The sequence below is a fragment of the Alosa alosa genome, chromosome 11, assembly GCF_017589495.1.
Source record: "Alosa alosa isolate M-15738 ecotype Scorff River chromosome 11, AALO_Geno_1.1, whole genome shotgun sequence".
NCBI lineage: Eukaryota > Metazoa > Chordata > Actinopteri > Clupeiformes > Clupeidae > Alosa > Alosa alosa.
The window spans coordinates 21,890,802-21,899,167 of record NC_063199.1 but is presented as its reverse complement, the minus strand read 5'-3'; the positions used below and the strand labels follow the sequence as shown (position 1 = coordinate 21,899,167).

Sequence of the window (8,366 nt, the reverse complement as noted above, 5' to 3'; positions counted from 1 at the left end):
AGCATTTCGTTTCAGACTAGGCTACTGTTACTTAATTTGTGCATTAACAATAACGTTTCAGACTACTGTTACTTAATTTGTGCATTGACAATAAAGTATTACATGAACTAAAGATGACTAAAATCTTATGTAGAAGAAGAAACATTCACAAAAAATCCATCCATCCAAAATGACCTTTTTTTTTGATAGCTGTTGAAAACGGCATGGAACTGACAGAGATGTTTTTGTTTATATATACATAAAAATAAATAAATAAATAACATTATGCTGATACCTTTTGCTTTTCCCAAATACAATGTAGCCTACAGGTGTAAGTGACCTTTCATCAATCCAGTTGCAATGGATGAACTGTGATGAACTGCCCTACTTGTGATTGTTTAGAGATTTTAAAGGTTTTATAACAATTCTACATCTTCTTTGGCTATTCTACAATCTATTCACCTTTTCAGCACCAGTAGGGTACTTTCTGTGCAGCCCACACACACACTCAGGCATGCCAAACAAGCATACACAAAAGTTTCAAAGTGGGGGATGGAGTAAAATATGGAGACAAATTGAAGTGTGATTTATTTTCGCGGAACGGATGTACAGGACTGAGCGGCGGTCATATTTTGTACCGCTATGCGGTACATCTAGTTTTGTGTTTATGTTTGTCTGCACTGTCCACCTTTTGCCACCACATTGTGTTGAGGAGGGAGGGAAACTAGTGGGGGTGTGGTGTGGTGTATGGTGCATGTTATGTTATATGTTATATGTGATATGCTATATGTACGAGGCTGTGTATATCCCGCATGTACATTAACATCAGATGCTGCTGTCTTTGTTTGGAATGTAATGATGTGTGTGAAAAAGAATATTGTTATAAAGACTCTAACCTATACTATATATACAGCAACATTTATATTACTGTCCGGTGTCAGTACAAAGTCCTTGCTCCACAAATAGGAAATGACCAAAGGGGCTCAAACAGAGCCATATACTATGCCAGCTAACAACACATTGCACAGTAGGGAAATCAAGATTGTTGAGCTCTTGTATCAACTTTGTCTGGAATTTAGGTCAGAAACTTTAAACTACCACACAACAGTTCAGTTGTTTTACAAATACAATATTTTGAAAGATAGTGTTGATTTAGGTTGAATACCTGGTGTTTGCCATACCTATTAGATTATTGGAATGACATTCATGATAACGTCTCAACAAAGCGGATCATGGAAATAATCAATACAGTGGCGTGTGGCGAGGCATCAATATATTTCTCCCCTCACATTAATATGAGTGGACCCTAACCCCAACCCTAACCCTCCCCTAACCCTCACATTAATATGAGTGGACCCTAACCCCAACCCTAACCCTCACATTAATATGAGTGAACTCTAACCCCAACCCTAACCCTCACACTAATATGAGTGATAGATGAGGAGAGAGAGATCAGAGAGGAGACCCATGTAGCCCACCAACCTGGAGTCCTCCTCAGGAGAGAGGAGAGGTGAGGAGAGGAGAGGAGACGCATGCAGCCCACCTATCTCTTTCAGTGGAGTCGTCCGCAGAGAGGAGCAATCAGCAGCATCTCCGCCTTTATAAACCCTGAATCTGCAGCAGAAACTCCTCCTCCTGTCTATCCTCTCTGCTGATAAGGTGTGGCGTGAAGTCAGCTTACTGGCACCAACAGTTAGAAAAAGAGCACGATAAAGCTACTTTGTGTGTGTGTGTGTGTGTGTAAATAGGCATAGGCAGTGTTTTCTGTACCCATGATTGTCAAAGCTGTATCATCCCTTAAAATATTTGAAACCTTTAACTTTTTATAAGACATCTAATTGGTGGATTCAAATAAAGACTTTGAGTGTTTGTGTGTATATGTATATATGTGTCTGTGTGTGTGTGTGTGTGTGTGTGTGTGTGTGTGTGGAGCCATTAACAGAATTTGTGTGGGAAACAAACACTTCTTCAACTGGAAAATCTATTATGTGGGATGATGCCACTGGAATGGTGATGAAAGTTATTATCTTCCACAGGCACGAGGAAGCACAATGTGATGCCAGGTGACCGCTTACCATAAACAATCTCCACGTTACCATGGCACCAAGCTTGTCATAAACAATCTCCACATTACCATGGCACCAAGTCTTTACACTCACCCATAACAAGGTGTCATCATATCAGATGGGGCCTTGGCATACAGTGATATATCGCACAATGTGATATCTCTATAGTGGTGTATTTCATGCCACTTGGAACATTCCAACGTCAACAATAAGGAAGTCCATGTCTGGATTGTGGTTTTGTTGTTTTGGCCTGCGGCCTGGTATTTCTAGACTCGACCTGTTTAAGGTTTCTTTTCTCGGTAAACCCCACCCTCCTGGGCAGTTAGCTCCACAGGTGGAATGTTGGGCCCTGTTCTAGAACGTTCTGGTGGCTCTGGGGAGTTTCCTGTTCTGTCCTCCTCAGTAAAGCCCGCGGTTCCGATGCCTGAGACCCAGTCACATGGTGCATAAGTGATAATGTCCCATTCTCAAATCTAACATCAAGGTGCAATTCTCACTGGTATCTGCTAGACAACAAGTACCAAAACATGATTAGTTCATAGATTTCACATGTAAAATTCATTTTATACAACCCCACCCCCATCTTGCCTGTTCATAATTCTGAAGAAATTCTTGAATTGTGTGCATGTGTGCGTGTACATGTTTATGTTTATGTGTGTGTGGGTGGGTGGGTGGGTGTGTGTGTTCGTGCATGTGCTTGTGTGTTTGCCTGTGTATGTGCCTGTGTGTGTGCATGTGCATGCATGCATACATATGTCTACTGTGTGAGTATGTGTCATACATATGATTACTGTGAATGTATGAGTGTGCGTGTGTGTCTGTTCATGCACATGTGTGCATATGGAATGGGTTAACATGACCCCTGGAGGCAAACATACGGAAAAAATTGGTCATCCTAGGCCCTACGGTTCTCAAGATATTCACAGAAAACTGTGTCTGCCCTACCCTCCTTTCGGGGGGTCCAGTACAGCGGGGAGGGGCAACAGATCAAAACAAAAAACGATGGTTCCATGCTATCCATGTGGGGTTACATGCCCACCAAGATTTGTGTACCCTGGTCTTTCAGTGTCCCGGGAATCCTTGTTGGTGTACGGTCACTAAATGTACACATAAATTATTTTATTGTAAGGCCCCCCATGAACGAAAGTTCACAAAACTTGGCATGCATTCGGAGGGTGTCATAATGATCCTACACTTTCAATTTCGTGCAGTTTTGACCATGTCAGCCAGAGATATTGTGATGAAAACACCTAATTTTTGCTTTTAATTTTTAACTAGGTGGCTATACATGAAATAAGTGGTAATGGGATGGGTTGACATGCCCCTTAAGACCAACATACAAAAAAAAAAAGGTGGACCTCCTAGGCCCCACGGTTCTCGAGATATTCACAGAAAACTGTCTCCGGCCACCTACAGACCAGTTGGTGTATAGTAACATAAATTAATTTATTGTGTGACCCCCCATGAACGGAATTCCTCGAAACTTGGCGTGCATTCAGAGGGTGTCATAATGATCCTACACTTCCAATTTCGTGCAGTTTTGACTATGTTAGGTCACAGATACCTGTGATTACAACACCTCATTTTTACTTTTTTGTGTTTAACTAGGTGGCGCTATACATGAAATGAGTGGTTATGGAATGGGTTGACATGGCCCCTTGAGATCAACATACAAAACAAAATGGTCCTCCTAAACCTTACGGTTCTCGAGATATCCACAGAAAACTGTATCTGCCCTACCCTCCTTTCGGGGGGTGCAGTCCAGCGGGGGGGCTACAGATCAAAACGAAAAACGATGGTTCCATGCTATCCATATGGGGTTACATGCCCACCAAGTTTCGTGTACCCCGGTCTTTCAGTGTCCTGGGAATCCTTGACGGAAATTTGGACATGCGAAAAATAAAAAAAAATAAAAATAAAAAAAATTCTGACTAAACCTATATGCCGCTTCGCTGCGCGGCGGTCATAATAACAATATCAATCTTCCCAGAGTGAATTGATGAGAGGGGAGATTCCCGAGTTCAAATGCAGCCCACCTACTTGTGCATTCAGTGGAGGCGTTCAAGAAAAGAGGGCGATCAGCAGCATCTCCGCCCTTATAAACCCTGCAGCTGCAGCAGAGACTCCTCCTCCTGTGTGTCCTGGTTGATAAGGTGTGGCATGAAGTCAGCTTACTGGCACCAACAGTAGAAGACCAACTGTAAAGACCACAGCAAAGCTACTGTGTGTGTGTGTGTGTGTGTGTGTGTGTGTGCGTGTGTGTGTGTGTGTAAATGTGTGTAAATTATTCACAAGGATAAGTGTATCATGTTGTCTTAACATCTCACAGGTGAAACAAATCAAAGGGCAAAACATATGTCGTCTGTTGGAGTGGTCTGAACAGTCTGTGTCTGTGTGTGTGTGTGTCTCGGTAAACCCCACCCTCCTGGGCAGGAAGCTCCACAGGTGGAATGTTGGGCCCTGTTCTAGAACGTTCTGGTGGCTCTGGGGAGTGTCCTGTTCAATCTGTCCTGCTCAGTAAAGTCTGAGACCCAGTCACATGGTGCATAAGTGGCAGACTGGTGCTGAAGAGCCCCACACACACACTACACTCAAAGCCACAGGAGCACATACACACACACACACTGCAAATTTGTATCCTAGAGGAAGGGCCACTGGGGCAGGTGTTTATTGTTATGTTTATACTAAACTATTGAATTTTATTTTCATATCCAAGCAGAAGCAATTCCACCTAATGCTTCCACACTGCCCATCTCTTTGGTCTGAGTGAGTGGTTAGCCTATATCTTGTGTGGTCTGTGTGAGTCTGTATTGTGTTGTAGGCTATCTCGTACAGTCTGTGTGAGTCTGTGTTGTGTGGTGCTGTGTGTCCAGCCCTACCTACCTTAGTTTCATTTCTCAGTAAGAGAATCCAGGAAACAGCCAGAATGGTCTAGAAATTCACAGGCTGTTCTATAAGCCTCACAGAACTCTCAGACTGTTCTAGAAGCCTCACGGAACACACAGATTGTTCTGTGCTGACCTTTTCATCACTCTGTATTGTGTAAAGTCAAGGAGAAAAATGCTTTTATTTGGAATCTTGTTTAATCTCATAGCCTAGCTCTTTTGTACACTGTTTTGCTATTTCATTGAGTAGTGATGACACATTCATTCAGGTCATCTGTGTCTATGTATTATTTGTATATGCACAGAGTGCAACCCAAAGCCCTCCAAGACACTGACACACAAGACAAAAGATTCTGGACAGAGCAGACATTTGCTTGCAAACTACTTACCATCAGAATCAGTTTACTTGACTTCCATTTTTGAACTCAGGCAGTACTTTGTCAGAGATACAGAACTAGTGGGTTCAAGTCTATTTCATTTTTATTGTACATACTCTATATATTTTGGTTTGTTTTTGTTTTTTAATTAATATAACGTTGGCGTTGTAGTGCTGTTTATATATTTCCTATTGTCGTCATTGGTTGATCTAGTGGCATAAGTATAAAATACAAAGCATACTAAATGGCCATTGTGTATGATAATGTAAATAAATGTAAATAGGCCTAAAGGCAAATAAATTTACTAGTTATTCTGCCAGAGTAGCTGACGCTTTGATTTGAAAAGAGTTTACAGACCTCACACAGAAAGGTTTCAGTTCCAGCTTTTGCCATTTTTATTGATTTTCTGATAAGGAAAACAAGCGTACAGCACTTGAAATAAAATCCGGGTTGAACGTTTTACCAGTAGGTCCATCCCTCGACCCACCAACCAAGCAACAGACAACCAGAAGCCACCAGGGAAATGGGGGAAAAGAGAGGTTTTTGTTTGGTGGCTTTTGTTTGTTTTTGGTTGCTTCTTGTGTCTGATGCATCGTTGGCGGTCGAAGAATCGACGGCCTGGCGCTGCTCACTAGAGACCCGAACCTCCAGACCAGGGGCCCGCACGGAACCTCGACGAATCAGGATCCCGCGCCGACATCACCGGGGCTGAGGGCACAGGGTCCCAGTGCCCTACCCTTGGCAGTAGGGGTTTTACGCCACTACTCCACTACTCGACATCCTGAGAAACAGAAGCGACCGTCAGCCAACTGACAGCAGTGTGTGTGTGTGTGTGTGGCATAGGGAGTCAGCTAACACAATAACTTTGAGGGGGTCAGTCCTATGTTCCCACAGCCCAATGCTCCCACAGCCCTATGTTCCCACATTTCTAGGTTAGGGTTAGGGTCTGGGAACATGTGTGGGACCATAGGGCTGTGGGAACATAGGCAGTAGGCACGCTCCCACTTTAAGAACAGGCAACAACATAGTCTGTAGGCTAATACATCCACAAATGTTGATAGCAGTGGACACTTCCATAAAAGGGCATGGAGCCCCTAGTAGAAACAAATTGGCAGCATTATGAGCTGATGAACTGATCACCAGTCATGCTTAAATATACGAATCAGCCAATTTAGGTTGTTATTATAGAATACATCAGCTGTTATGCTATGCTGCGCACAAACTGGAAACCTAGGTTATATTAGCAGGAGACGTTGGTACACTCACATAAAGAGAGCAAGCAGACAGCTTGAGGCTTTGTGGCGTCTTCAACGCGAAGAACATCTCCACCGCGCCCTGTTTGAGAAATACACGGAAGTTCAGAAATTTTCCCATCGAAAAATCAGGCTTCTGCATAATGCAACTCATTACATAGGAAATAACGCAGTTCAGGCGTTGGAGGTTGCATGTTGAAGTTGTTTTTACATTTAGCCTAATTGTAAAGAAACTAAAGTTAAAAAACAAAAGCTAGCCTACTCACCCAAGATCCTTCGGGCAGACGAACCTGCAGGATAGAAAGGACCTGACAATAATGAAGAGTTGTTTTTATGCCAGCGGAAGACTCCACCTCCGCAAACATTAGTTTCATTTCCTCAAAAGCGATGCGTAGCCTAAGCGAGGGAGGAAGGGGTGGTTAGAGAGGGCTATGTAAGGTAGCCTAGCTATTTCTAAACAACAAAATGACACATTACTGTGTGGGGGGATTGATCGCAAGAGACTGTCTGAATATGCTTCAAAGTTTTTACTATAGGCCTACTAGGCTTAGGTTACAGTTCATACGGCAAGGCCTAAAGCTTCTGCAAAGGAAAAATGACAATTTTACAGAGTAGCCTAGCCTAAAACATAAGAACACACTCCTTATTACAACTAGTCAACACAAACTGTAATGACTCAAGGGATGAAATATGGCCAGAATATGGTCTATTCTGCATGGGACCAGTAGCCTATGCATTTTGACCAACATGACATCAATTGAAAATGTAAAAAAAACCAAATAAAACAGACAGCAATTCGCACACAATCAAGGTTGCATGGATGTACTAAAGCATTTGTTGTTTGATTGGGAGATATTACTTTTATGTGCACAAGTGATAAGATGATTTGGAGTTGGAACAAGCACTTTTCAGAATGCCGACCAGCAAACGTGCCCATCATCATTGGTGAAAGTGTTCCCCCTTGTGGACATACTCAGTCAATGTTCATTATTTACCAAGCTTCGAAAAATGTTCATTGTGTTCAGTGCCTCACACACTCTCTCTCTCACACACACACACACACACACACCACTCAGACACAGACCACTCATCCGTGCGTGCACACAAACACACACACACACACACACACAGCACTCATCCTCACATAACATATGAATTCAGTGGGGGAAATATCACTGGGGATGTAAATTCTTCCCACTATACAGACACAAGAAGTCACTGAGTCTCCTACAGGGTTCCTATATTAATGTAGTACGTCTGCTAAGTGAACATATTGATTCGGTTTATAATAGTCCCTCAAAGAAACGGAGCAGAGTGTCTGAATATGGATATGCTACAGGCAACATTCTGCCTGTTTTATCAATGTGATTATGGCATCCACGCAGGCTACAGTTCACCTGTTCAAAAAGCTCTGCATGAGATGGCGCACATTACACACCTGCAGCAGTACAGCAAGCAGTCTATAATAAGCTCATATGGCGTATTAAAGAAAATAGATATCATATAGCCTAACATATTGTACACACAGTGTTAAACAGAGTGTAAACAGAGATGTGCAAACAGAGATGACATTGCGTACTTACAGAGGAGAGATGGAGGAAGCCCATGTTGGTTTACAGAGATGATGGGAGCCCACGTTGGTTTACAGAGATGTTGGGAGCCTCTGTTGGCTTACAGAAACATTGGGAGCCCATGTTCGCTTACAGAAACGTTGGGAGCCCATGTTGGCTTACAGAGGAGACGTTGGGAGCCCATGTTGGCTTACAGAGGAGAGATTTTGGGAGCCCGTGTTGGCTTAGAGAGCAG

General features: G+C 42.9%; 1 long non-coding RNA gene across 1 annotated transcript; it reads right to left on the bottom strand.

Moving 5' to 3' along the window:
- Positions 1-5,678: 5,678 nt before the first annotated feature.
- On the bottom strand, positions 5,679-6,914 carry LOC125303116. Its single transcript, XR_007195013.1, has 3 exons — positions 6,827-6,914; positions 6,574-6,642; positions 5,679-6,088 (listed from the first exon to the last, which is right to left on the bottom strand). It is a non-coding gene; the product is annotated as an uncharacterized LOC125303116 (long non-coding RNA).
- Positions 6,915-8,366: the final 1,452 nt, after the last annotated feature.